General features: G+C 39.2%; 1 non-coding gene across 1 annotated transcript; it reads left to right on the top strand.

Annotated features, from left to right (window-relative positions):
* The first annotated feature begins 8 nt into the window (after positions 1–8).
* On the top strand, positions 9–70 carry LOC116536036. The gene has a single exon (XR_004262443.1). It is a non-coding gene; the product is annotated as a U7 small nuclear RNA (small nuclear RNA).
* The last annotated feature ends 13,852 nt before the right edge of the window (positions 71–13,922 follow it).

Genomic DNA, 13,922 nt, shown 5'->3' with positions numbered 1-13,922 from the left:
AGTCCTTAAAGAATTACAGCTCTTGAAGAATTTGTCTAGCAGGCTTTCTGGTTTTTGCCGGAAAGCCCCTACCCCCCCCAAAAAATAATACCTGCGGCCGGGCGCTGTTCCTCACGCCTATAATGCCCCGTAATGCCCTTTGGTAGGTCGAGGCGGGCGGATCACCTGAGGTCAGTAGTCCCGACAGCAGCCTGACCAACATGGAGAAACCCTGTCTCTACTAAAAATATAAAATTAGTCGGTCTTGGTGGCGCATGCCTGTCCTGTAATCCGAGCTACTCGGGCGGCTGAGGCAGGAGAATCGCTTGAACCCGGGAGGCGGAGGTTATGGTGAACCGAGATCGCGCCATTTCACTCTAGCTTGGGCAACAACAGTGAAACTCCGTCTCAAAAAAAAAAAAAGAAAGAAAAAAGAAATACTCACCTGCCATTCTGAAATATTGCGTACCGCAGTTTCCTGCGTGCGGCCACGAAAATCCGCAACGGGTTTACAGGAATTGTCTATTTATTTATTTTTTTTCAAAAATAATATAACTCCAGAAACCAGCACAGTGCCTGGCACACGGTGTTGCAATAATCAAGCAAAAGAGACAGACATGGGTTATCCAAGTCCTGAGCCGTCCCTCAACCAGTTTTACTTGATTATATAGTGTAACATACATGCCCCTTGCAAAACAGTCATTAGGTTTTTTTAAAAGTAAATATTTCTTTATCTTGTTACCTTTTTCTTTCTTTAAAATTCTGGTAGGGAGAAAAAAAAAAAAAGTCTTTTTTTTTTTTTTAAAGCCTTACCTACTGAGCCCTTGAATGTGTACTGAACCTTACAGAGTTCCTCAGAGAACCCAGATTCATTTAACATAACTACCTGAAGAAAGCTTATGGCATTCCACTGGGATGTAAGGGAGTATCAGGTGCCTGGTGAGCCACTGCAGAGGTACTGAAGGAAGGCTCTTCTGGGTGAGGTACACATGAATGCCATTCCACCAATGTGATGCCAGGCACCATTCAGAGTGAATGGGTGACAATCACCTGCACTCATGACAGGAACTAGAGAAGTATTCTATGCCTCCTATATACTTTTGGGAATCCCAATCAGTAATCATTGAGGAAGGGGGAAGGGTGACACTGGGAAAGAGGAATTATTACTTCAGCATTTGCTCGAGTCTATTTAAGATTTCCATCTCAGAATTGCTTGGGTCTCTGGAGACTTTAGATTTTAAAGCTGGAAGCAACCTATGCTGTCATCTGACAATCCCAGCCTCCATAGCTTTTCTTTTATTAAGAGGAGAAAAACAGTTTGTAGACGTTAAATGATTGGCTCAAATTAGTGGATGAACCAGGACAAAAAAATGCAAGTACTAAAGACTTCTGGTGTTCTTGGATCTAGGGACCAATGGCTTACCTAGGTTTTATGTTTATTTAAGTTGATCAGGTCATTCGATAACAGACTTTCTAGAATTTTACTAGGTGTTTGGAATGCTCTAGATAGGTGGCAAATATATGTTTTATAAGTCCAATCATTATGGATCTATGTTTACTTTTTCAGTTCTTGAACACTTCATGGAACATCTGATGATTTAGCGTAGTCAAGACTGCAGTTGTTTCCTCTGCTATCTCTGTTTAGTCTCCTTAGCTGATTTCTTCTCTAGGTGCTACTTAAACATATTTATTTCACTCTGTTTATGTCTTTGGTCCGCTTACCAATTTACATCCTCATACAAGTGAAATTCCCATAGCTTCTATATTAAAGACTCTCATAACTCATGTTCTCAGCCCTGAGAACATTTGACCAAACATGAGGTAGCTATTTCCAACTGTCTGATTGATCTATCTATGTACAGTCATTTGTCATGGTGTATTAAGTCCAAAATGGGATCCCTTTGTAGCAAAGGCAGCCTACCACATACTTGTTTCATTCAACCAATCTTAGATTCATCCTCCACCTCTCCTTTTTTACTTCTTGTGGAAGTGGCCATTAAACACTATCAATTCTCCCTCAGAAATGTCACTTAGGCCTGGCCTGGTGGCTCATGCCTGTAATCCCAGCACTTTGGGAGGCCAAGGTGGGCGGATCACCTGAGGTGGGGAGTTTGAGACCAGCCTGACCAACATGGAGAAACCCCATCTCTACTTAGAATACAAAATTAGCTGGGCATGGTGGTGCATGGCTGTAATCCCAGCTACTGGGGAGGCTGAGGCAGGAGAATCGCTTGAACCCAGGAGGCAGAGGTTGCAGTGAGCTGAGACGGTGCCATTATACTTCAGCGTGGGCAACAAGAGTGAAACTCCATCTCAAAAAGAAAAAAAAATGTCTCTTAAACCTGAACTCTTCGATTTCTCTGGTTATTTTTTCCCTCAAAACAGTATCTTGCCTAAGATATTCCATTGGTTCCCCATTATTCACAAGATTACTTTGCTTGCCTAATAAGCCTTTCCATGATCTGACCTCAACCCCTCTCCAGCCTCAGCAATAATCACTTCCCCACAGACTCCCTGCTCTCCAACCATTTCCTGAATATGCCTTTTAGTTCTGTAATGTATTCATACTTTTGCACATGCCTTTCATTTCCGCTAGAATGTTCTCTATACTAGGGTTTCTCAAATGTTCTTGAAAATAAGAATCAGGCAGTGTGCTTGTTAATAAATACAGCTGCCCCAGGAATCCAAGTTCACCAAGTCCACTGATGTTTTTGACCACAGTGGGACACTGATCATGCATACATATGAACCTGAAATATCCAGGCTCCATGACAATTTCACCATAGAAAGAAAAATAAAATAGCCGATTTTTTTGCTTGTTTATTTTTTGAGAGGGAGTCTGGCTCCATCACGAGGCTGGAGTGCAGTGGGTGATCTCGGCTCACTGCAACCTCCACCTCCTGGGTTCAAGTGATTCTCCTGCCTCAGCCTCCTGAGTAACTGGGACTACAGGCGCATACCACCATGCCCAGTATAATTTTTTATACTTTTAGTAGAGATAGGGTTTCATGGTGTTGGCCAGGATGGTCTTAGTCTCCTGACCTTGTGACCTGCCCACCTCAGCCTCCCAAAGTGCTGGGATTACAGGTGTGGGTCACTGCACCCGGCCTACATACTTTTCTTACGATCACTAACCAGAGCCTATTATAATTTACTTGATGCCCCACTTATCCCCCACCTTATCCCCCACCAATTTTTTTTCAGTGGCTTCTATTAGCTACAAAATAAAATCTGCACTCAAGTCAATTCACCAAATGTTTTGGGCATCTACTCCATATCAGATGCTATGTTATGTCTGATACAGAATTGAATAAGATAGGTTCTCTGCCCTCAAGGAGCTCACATAGTCTAGGAAGAATTGTCTCTGCTTGACATTTAAAGTCTCAAACCTTGGCCTGACCTTTCACTCACTGTCTCTCAAATGCCTCTTCACACTCCGTGTTCCTCATAGCCGTAGGCTTTTTGCACAAGCTATTTCTTCTACCTGGAATGCTCTTCCCTCCCCTATTTCAACTAGTTTCCTGTTAGCTTTTCATCTGTCTGTTACCTCAGGTATCCTTTCCTTAAAAATTATTTTGTTCTCTCTGACTAGAACAAATCCTGCTGTTATTACATTCATTTTGTATTTTCTTCAAAGCATTTGTCAAAGACTCAATTTTGCATGTTTATGTGGTTATTTGATTAATATTTGTTTCCCTGCCTAAGCTGTAATCTCCACAAAGACAAGAAAGCATGTCTGTTTTTTGCTGTCCATTATTATAATTGACCTGAGGCTACTTTTCAGATGTTAAATATTTATGGAAAAAATAAGTGAAAAAAATATTCTTTAAAAAAATTTTTTCTATTATACTTTTAAGTTATGTGGTAACTATGCAGAACGTGCAGGATAGTTACATAGGTATACTCATGCCGTGGTGGTTTGCTGCATCCATACCCACCCCTGTCATCTATGTTAGGTATTTCTCCTAATGTTATTCCTCCCCAATTCCCCCACCCCCTGCTCTCTTTCCCCTGGCGTCCTACCCCCCAACAGGCCCTGGTTTGTGATGCTACCCTCCCTGTTTCCATGTGTTCTCGTTGTTCATATTATTAATTATCTTATGCACTGGCCAACTGTAATTACTATAGATTTCATATACATGTCCCTGTCTGACTTTCCTCTGTGTCTTTGAGCTTGTCTTTCTGCCATGGAATGTCTTTTTCCTATCTATACAAACCAAATTCCGACCCGTCCTTGAGGGTAAAATTTAAATTTCATCTCTCCAAGGCTTTCCTTCATTCCTCTCAGTATGAAGTAGTCACTCCTTCTTTTGGACTCCTATTATATTTTTTTCTGTACCTATTAGTTATTACAAACTTCATTATAATTATTCTTATGCATATCTTCTCCCTCACTAGGCTATAACCTCTTTGATGGTTGAATTGACATTTTGTTCATTACTGTAAGCCTTTCAATCTACCATGATGCCATTAGACCTCATAATAAACATTTGATGTAAATCTGTGAAATAATAAACTGAAATTTAGATTTTTGCTTTATATCTTATGAGGACAGAGTAATTTTTTTTTCGTTTTAGAGTGGAAAAGTGATCACACAATCTAATCATCTGGAAGAATAATGTTGCTATGTAATGGAGGGAATATGAATGCAGGAGAAATATACAAGAATGCTCATGGCAGTGCTATTTGTTACAGCCCAAGCTAAAAATAAACCAAATGCAAACTAATAGTAGAAAAGATAAGCAAATCGTGCTATAGCCAAATAATGTCATATTTTACCTGAATGAAAATGAATTAACTACAACTGCACACAATAACACTGATAAAACTTAAAAATATAATACTGTGTGGAAAAACAAAACCCAAAAGAATGCATACTATGTCATTCCATTTTTAATGTTCAAAAGAGGCTTTATTCAATTATATTGTTTAGGGATAGAGACATATAGGTGGTATACCTATAAGGAAAAGTCAAGACAACAGTTACCATGGAATACAGAAGTATGAGTACCTGTGGCGGTGACGAAGAAGGTTTTGATCAGGAAGGGATACAGGAAGGGATACAGGGTTTTGATCAGGAAGGGATACATGTTTTGATCAGGAAGGCAGTGGAGGCTTCCGTGATGTTGGCAATGCCCTATTTTGTGACCTAGTTCGTTATTATATAGATATTCATTGTAAAACTCTGTCTATATGTTTATGCACTTTTCTACAGATTTGTTATGTTTTGCAGTAGAAAATGTTTCTTTAAAGGTAATGTGACAGAAATGAGAAATTATCTTAATTAAGGGTTGACACGCTTAGGCGAAGCAATAGGGAATTATATGTGACTCCACTTAATGTGCTAAGGATGTTACAAACTCACTCATGACATATATTTGGAATACTGATGTCCTATTTTATTTTTTAATTGGTTACAATAGAAATTAACTCTGGCTTGAATTTTCTGGCATTACCAAAAGAACATAAACTTAGCTGGGCATTGTGGCTCATGTCTGTAATCTCAGAACTTTGGGAGACTGAGGCAGGCGGATCACCTGAGATCAGGAGTTCGAGACCAGCCTGACCAACATGGTGAAACCCCATCTTTACTAAAAATACAAAATTAGCCGGGCGTGGTGGCGCATGCCACTAATCCCAGCTACTTGGGAGGCAGAGACAGGAGAATCACTTGAACCCAGGAGGCGGAGGTTGTAGTGAGCCGAGAGCACCACTGCACTTCACCCTGGGCAATAGAATGAGACTCCATCTCAAAAAAAAAACAAAAAAAGGCATAAACTTAGTCTCTGTAGTTATCCTCAGTGACTACCCTTTAATAAAAGTTATGATTGCTGAAGGACATTTAAAAATTAAAATTAAGAGGAGAAAAATGCCTAATGTGTTGTCATACATTTGAAAAGAAGCCAGTGATTTTATATTAAAATTCCATATTGTAGAGCTTATTTGCTATAAGTTATATTATGTATAGATTTTAAATTCTTCATATGAAAAATTTCTGCTAAATATAATATTAGTAAATGTGGATAAAATAGCATAGTTTTTAATTGAGGTTACTATCCCTTAATATGAAATTTTAAAAGTATTATGAACTAGCAGGTGTGAGTCTGAATTATAGGTCAGCAAATATCTCTCTTTCCATCCCACTGAGGGCAGGGTGTACTTTGCCACCTCCTTAATTTTGAGCTTGGCCATGTAACTTGCCTTGGTCTATAGAACATTGGCCGATTTGACCCAGGTAGAGGCCTTACATGAGGTTTGGCTTGATCCTTATACTATAGTGCTCCCTCATGAGAAGAACATGAGCTAAGTAGCAAGTGCCCTTCAATCTGGGCCCTAGAATGAACACATGTGGAATACACCTGAACCCAGCCCACAACCTGGAAGCAAGTTCAGTCAATCCACAGCCTAAAGAAGAGCTACCAAGCCAAGTCTTTTCTAGTCCAGCAAAATCTCATTTGCCTGCAGGTCTGTGAGTATGAGTATAAATCCTTTTGTTGTATGTCCTGAGGTTTTGGGGTGTATTGTTATACAGCATTATCATGGCAATATCTGACTCATATATAAGCAATGAATAAAACAAATAAAAAGTGAGATACTCCATAATTCACAGGACAGAATCATTTTCTCCTCTCTGGATATCTTGCATATCATGTTCAAAATCAAATCTTGAAGATTCTAAATTTAAACTTTAATAATAACAGCTGCAATTCTTTTTATTACTTACTATGTACCAGGCACTTAAAATAATCATTTAATCTTCACAACAACACTTTTAGATACTATTATCCCCATTCTGTAGAATGGCTTATAAAAATGACTCAGCTCCTACCTCCCTCTCTCCCACATCTAAAACTACTCTCTCCTTTCATGTCCCCACTGATCTCTTAATTATTTGTACGTGCCAGTTGTCTTCCTGCCCAACCTTAGGGACCAGTCCCATAGTCTGGAATGCTTCCTCCTTTCCTCACATTTGCTTGGTTATCTCCTCATCTTTCAGCTCTCAAAGTAGGTGTCTAGAACCTGCCCCAAAATAGAGCAGGTTCTTTGTTCATGTACAGATTTCCTATTGTTGCTTTAACAAATTAGCATCAACCTAGTGGCTTAAAACAGTACAAATTTAGGCCGGGCGTAGTGGCTTACACCTGTAATTCCAGCACCTTTGGGAGGCCAAGGTGGACAGATCACCTGAGGTCAGGATTTCAAGACCAGACTGGCCAAGATGGTAAAACTCTGTCTCTACTAAAATATGAAAACATTAACCGGGCATGATGGCAGTTGCCTGTAATCCCAGCTACTCGGGAGGCTGAGGTAGGAGAATTGCTTGAACCCAGGAGGTGGGGGTTGCAGTGAGCTGAGATCATAACAATGCACTCTGGCCTGGGTTAAAGAGTGAGACATAAAAAAAAAATTTTTTTTTAAACCACAAATATTATCTTAAAGTTCTGGAGGTCAGAAGTCCTCTAATCAATATATTGACAGGGCTGCCTCCCTTCCGAAGACTCTGGGAAGGACCCAATTCCTTGTCTTTTTCAGCTTCTAAAGTTGCCCAAATTCCTTGGCTCATGACTCCTTCCTCAGTCTTCAAAACCAGAAAGTGGCATCCTCAAATCTTTTTCTCACCAAACCCTTCCCATTCCTCCTTTTGCCACATTTGTCTCTAACCCTTCTGCCTTCCTCCTTTAAGGACATTTGTGATGTCACTGGGCCCATTTAGATATTTCAGGATAATCTTATTTGATAAGCCTTAACTTAATCACACCTACAGAGTCTTTCTGCCATGTAAGGTGACAGAGTTATAATGTATACAACTTTGAAGGCCATTGTTTTAACCACCGTAATATACATTCTCAAACTTCTCATAGTATTTCCGTAACATTTATCACAATTTCTGAGTTTATATTTGCACGATTATTGATTAATATCTGTCTCCTCTTTGTCACTTGAGAACAAAGACTGTGTCTTATTCATTATATCTCCATCTCATTGCTCAATGCTTGGCACATGGTAAGTCCTCAAAAATATCTGTCCACTGAATTAATGAATGAACAAGTCAACACTGATATATAACTGCCCCCAATGTTGTTATACTTTCAATCAGTATTAATAAAAATATAAAATGCAGAACAAAGAACATGAATATGGTAGTTTGTTCACTGTGGTTGGCCACTCAAAACCTCTGGGAATATTTTGCTTGGCTCTGAGAACCATACTTCAAATGTGAAGGAGGCAAATTGGGGAGTATATTTAAAGGAAGGCAGCAGAATGGCAAAGGAACTAAAAACTATTACATAAAACAGAGCATTTATAATCTAGGGGTGAAGCTGTGCAGATGAGTAAGGGTGGGAAGCAAAGGAAAACCCATTATCAAAACTACAATCCCTACTATTATCATGGCAGCAGTTGTGTGTGTGTGTGTGTGTGTGTGTGTGTGTGTGTTGAAAAACGTCATTTTTTACAGCAATATTTGCCCCAACAGGTAAATTTGTAACATTTTTTCAGGCAATTATTGTTTAGAAAGATAAATATAGGAGTCCTGATAAGCATACATAAAATTATTTTGAAATAATGGCCTAAATTGCATTTTGGCACTAATGGGATATTCAAGATAATTAATCTAATTAACTATATTAAAAAATTTGATAGTACAACAGCACCTACTATTAACTTTACTCCTTGAAATCGTCACTAATGAAGAGAATCAAATATTTAAAAATATAAATTAGTTCTTAGAGTCTTTCTTTCTTTTTCTTTCTCTGTTTCTTTCTCTCTCCCTCCCTCCCTTCCTTTCCTTCCTTCTTTTCTCTTTTTCTTTTTCCTTTCTTCCCTCCTTCCTTCCTTCCTTTCTTTCTTCCTTCATTTCTTTCCTTCTTTCATCCTTTTCTCCTCCCTCCCTCCCTCCCTCCCTCCCTTCCTTCTTTCCTTTCTTTTCTTTCATCTTACTCTGTCGCCCAGGATGGAGTGCAGTTGCACAATCTCAGCTCACTGCAACCACTGCCTCCCAGGTTCAAGTGATTATCCTGCCTCAGTCTCCCTTCTCATGCCTCAGCCTCCCAAGTAGCTGGGACTACAGACACGTGTCACCATGCCCAGCTAATTTTTTTTGTATTTTTGGTAGAGATGGGATTTCTCCAGGTTGGCCAGGCTGGTCTCAAATTCCTGGCCTCAAGTGATCTGCCTGCCTCAGCCTCCAAAAGTGCTGGGATTAAAGGTGTAAGCCATCTCACCCGACCGAGAGAGTGTATTTTTTATAAGAGGAAGGATTGCCTCCTCTAATATTGGGTGCAATACCTGTCCAAAGTTTTTTTTTCTTTTTCTTTTGCCCAAATTAAGGTGGGCCAGACATTTTGTGAGAGGCTTTGCATACTGGTCTCTTCTGAGATTTGAGGCTTAGAATTGTAGGTGTCTTTTTTTGGATCATCAGAATGATAACACAGATTCTTGGATCTAGAAAGTGTGTTTACAGGCCAGGCCTGGTGGCTCACGCATGTAATTCCAGCACTTTGGGAGGCTGAGGCGGGTGGATCACGAGGTCAGGAGTTCAAGACCAGCCTGACCAACATGTTGAAATCCTGTCTCTACTAAAAATACAAAAATTCGCTGGGTATGGTGGTGCACGCCTGTAATCCCAGCTACTCAGGAGGCTGAGGCAGAAGAATCACCTGAACCCAGGAACCGGAAGTTGCAGTGAGCCGAGATTGTGCCACTGCACTCCTGCCTGGGCCACAAAGCAAGACTCCATCTCAAAAAAAAAAAAAAAAAAAAGGAAGAAAATGAGTTTCCAAATATTTTCATATGCTGTATCATCATTTGGCTATTTTATCACTTGTGTTGTATTTCTTTATTCATTAATTTATTCAACAAATATTGATAGAGTATATACAATGTGCCAGGTTCTGTTGTAGGAACTGGGAAAGTACCGGTGAAAATAAAACAAATAAAAATTCCTGTTCTCAGGGGGAGTCTTCTGGAGGTGGTAGAGAGGCAATGGAAAATAGACATTTAAAAATGCAAACCAGCATAAGATAGCCAGTGGTAAGCACTGTGGAGAAAGATAAAGCTGAGAAAGAGGATTAGAGTTCTTTTGGGGTATAGAAGTGAGACAATGGGGTTGCAGTTTTTGATACGGTAAGTGGGAGAAGAATGTGATAAAGGTCTAAAGAAGGTGAAGAAGTGAATGAAATGGGTGTCTGGTGGCAAGTTTCTAGGCAGAGGAGCACCCGTGCATAGGCTCTGCAATAAGAGTATGCTTGTTGTACTCCAGCCAAAGTGAGGACACCCGTGTGGCTGGAGCAGAGGGGATGGGGATGTATGGATAGGGAGACACAGGGGAAGTAAACTTAGGGGTTAGTATTATTTCATGTAGGGGCTTGAAGACATGTGTGAAGACCTTTGCTTGTAATTGGAGTGAGGTGGGAAGTCATTGGAGGTTTTTGTCTCGGTCTCTGTCTTTTTGCTATATAGGGAGACTGTAATGGGGTCAAGGTGTTTATAGGAGAGTCAGAAGTCTAGTGGGATAATCTGGGTAAGAGATGACAGTGGTTTGAAGTGTGTGTTAGCTGTATTGGTGGTAGCTAGTGGTCAGGTTTCCATCATAGTTAGAATGTATGGGATCTGCTGATGGCTGGGATGTGGGTTAAGGTTGACTCCAAGGTTTTTGGCCTGAGCAATGGGAAGCTTGGAGTTATTAACTAAGAGGTAGAGGAGCAGGATTGAAGAGATTAGGCGTGTTTCTCAATTGGGTACAAATCTCATATGATTGTATTCAGGTATAGTGAATCTTTAGAGGTAAAGGAAAATAAAGAAATCAACTTTAGGTAATGCAATAAGAGTGACATTGAGGTAGGGGGCTATATTTCACTTTATTTCCATTAAATGGATTACAGTTAAGTCTGATGAAATTTAGGATCCTTTTTATTTATTTATTTATTTTGAGATGGAATCTCACTCTGTTGCCCAGGCTGGAGTGCAGTGGTGTGATCTCGGCTCACTGCAACCTCCGCCTCCCTGGTTCAAGAGAGTCTCCTGCGTCAGCCTACCAAGTAGCTGGGATTGCAGGTGCCCACCACTACGCCCAGCTAATTTTTGTATTTTTAGTAGAGATGGGGTTTCACCATGTTGGCCAGGTTAGTCTCGAACTCCTGACCTCAGTTGATCTGCCCATCTTGGCCTCCCAAAGTGCTGGGATTACAGGCATGAGCCACCACACCTGGCCAAACCTTAGGATCTTTAACTTCTTTCTGATCGGGGATGAACAAAGGTATAAAATACATGAATAAAGAGCTATGCAGGCAAAACCCAGTCATAGGCACCATCTATCTTCATTATGAATTAGGGCAATCAAACTTTTATTTTTGCAAAATTATAATTTTTAAAATCATAGCTACTTTTGTACTCAATTGTGATTGAGTATTATATACAATGGATATTTGGTTCTAGGAAACAGAACTGCCGATAAAAAGAATGTGTACATGCTTGTTGAGCTGCTTAATAAATAACTATTTGATGATGATTCTGCAGTATGTTTAAAGGGCAATCCTTCTTCTATTGCTTTAGAGAGTTCATTTGGCATTCTAAAAACGGACGTAGTTTCAAGGGGTGGCCAAAATGTATCAATTAGCCTGACAGCTAGGTCTTTTTAACAGATCTATAAATTTCCAATTTCCTTTGCCCTCTTAACCATGGTAAATCATCCTGAACAAGATCATTCTTTTGAACAACAGCCTCCTTATTAGCTGAGATCAACTGAGATTAGAAAATGAAGAATATGCTAGATGCTAAGAACTCTTTATGAAACCGCATTTATAGGATGAGTACTGAATGAAGATTAATATGTTATTTTCAGCTTCTAAATCACTGATTTAAAAATTTATTTTCTACATCCCACTGCTGGATTAAACACTAATATATATTTGGTTTGTTTACTTGCTTGCAAGTATTATTTTTTCCTCTTTGAGCTTATGTATTAGTGGAAAGAAATGATTTTTAATTTAAATGTATCTTGCTTTGCACACCACATGTGTTTCTGAAAGTACTATACATTAAATTGGTTACATTGATTATTTTTTCCCATTGAATTACAAATTAATGAATAGCTTCTTTGTTTTAATGTCTGACTGATTTTCATTTGCTTTTGGAATATAATACAGGATCCTTATCACATCACATGGACCTTATGTGATCTGGACTCTGTCTACCTTTGCAGGCAACCTTACCACACTCCCCTCTTCTGTCTCCAAGCCTCAGCAACACTGGCCTTTTCTCAACCCCTAGTACTTCAGACAAGATTTTTGCACATATTGTTTAAAATTTTAATTGTCTAACATTTCGTGCTTTGTTTTTTAAAATATAGTATACATAGTACATTACTTTCTTAATGGTTCATCTTTCTTTAGCTAGAAAGGAAGCTCCAAAAATGAATGTATTTTTGTCTTTCTATTCACTACTGTATCGCTACATCTAAAAATGATGAATAAACAAATAAATAAATTGACAAATGATTAAGGAATTCCTTATAATGGAATACAAATTTCCCTTCTCTAAAAGATAATGCCTCATAATAACCTCTTCACCCCATGTAATTTAATTAAACAAATAATGAGTTTTTCCTCTGGTCCAAACTGCGCAGAGGGAAATAACATCATGTATATAGTGAAAAGACCATGCATTTTCAAACAGAAAGATCTCTTCCACTTTTGCTGCCTGTTAAATTTGGTTAAGTATCAGTTGAGCCTTGGGTTCTTCATCTGTCAAACAGAAATAGCAATATCTATTTTGCAGGGTTATATAAGGATTTTGATAAGCATATATTTATTGATAAGCCTGACACATAGTGCTCAAAAGATGGCAGCTGTTCTTACTGTCACTGGAAGATAAGCTCTTAGAAGGCAGGTTATACTTGCATTCCCTGTGCCTTATTCTGAATAAAGGCTGATTAAACAGTCTAGCAATGGGAACCATAGCAGAATATGTGCTACTTCTCAGTTCTCAAGGGCCTTAAAAATCTAATCAAGAAAATACACTCCAAAGCATATTCATAAAATATTTAGATAATAAAGAAAAAAATACTTATTACAATTTATAATACACATGAAATTAGGGCAAGATGTGTGTTACAGACCATACATGCTTTACATGGCCAGCTAGGAAATGATAGGAGGTGGTTGGCTGTAGTTACTTCGAAATGATAAGTTCACGTGTTTGTGTGTTATAAGATGTATGATGTAAGCCTCCTTTGAAAGTGTTCAATTTCTTCGGCAAAATTTTATGCTACCTATGCCAATGTTGGATAAATAGATTAACTTGCTACTTTGTGTTAGTATGATTGCAGACAAAATTGGGTTATTGATCTTGGGTATCAAGGTGAATTTGTCATAGTAATGGGCGCTTGCTTTTCTTCTTTAACAGCTGCTGGCTAATGATCACAAATAGGTTCTGATGATGTTGGGTAATGTTGGTCAAACAGTGCTGTATTGTGCAAAGCACATGGCAATGCTTGAAAACTAGAACATAGACAATTCCACTTCTTTGTAGTGTGCGTTGCCCAGGTTTGAAGTTATATTGCATCACCCATAAGCATTACATATGGCTGTCCTTTCATCTTACCAAATTCTTTGCCAGCAGATCTAATAGATGGGACTGAGATAGCGGGCATGAACAAAAGAATGTTTCTCTGCTCCAGATACTCTTTTTTTTTTTGTTACTTAGGTGTCTGTATAATGGCATTTGATATAGAACCAAACACAAGGGCAGCCCCATTTAAGGTTTTCTCTTTTTTTTTTTTTTTAAGAGGGAGTCCCACTTTGTTGTCGAGGCTGGGGTGCCATGTTGCGATCTCAGCTCACTGCAACCTCTGCCTCCTAGGTTCAAGCGATTCATCTGCCTCAGCCTCCTGAGTGGCTGGGATTAAAGGCGTCCACCACCACGCCTGGCTAATTTTTGTAATT

The sequence above is a fragment of the Sapajus apella genome, unplaced genomic scaffold, assembly GCF_009761245.1.
Source record: "Sapajus apella isolate SASKATOON/1434 unplaced genomic scaffold, GSC_monkey_1.0 scaffold3, whole genome shotgun sequence".
Lineage (NCBI taxonomy): Eukaryota > Metazoa > Chordata > Mammalia > Primates > Cebidae > Sapajus > Sapajus apella.
Note: the sequence above shows the minus strand (reverse complement) of the source record. Positions and strands in the feature narration are given on the sequence as shown.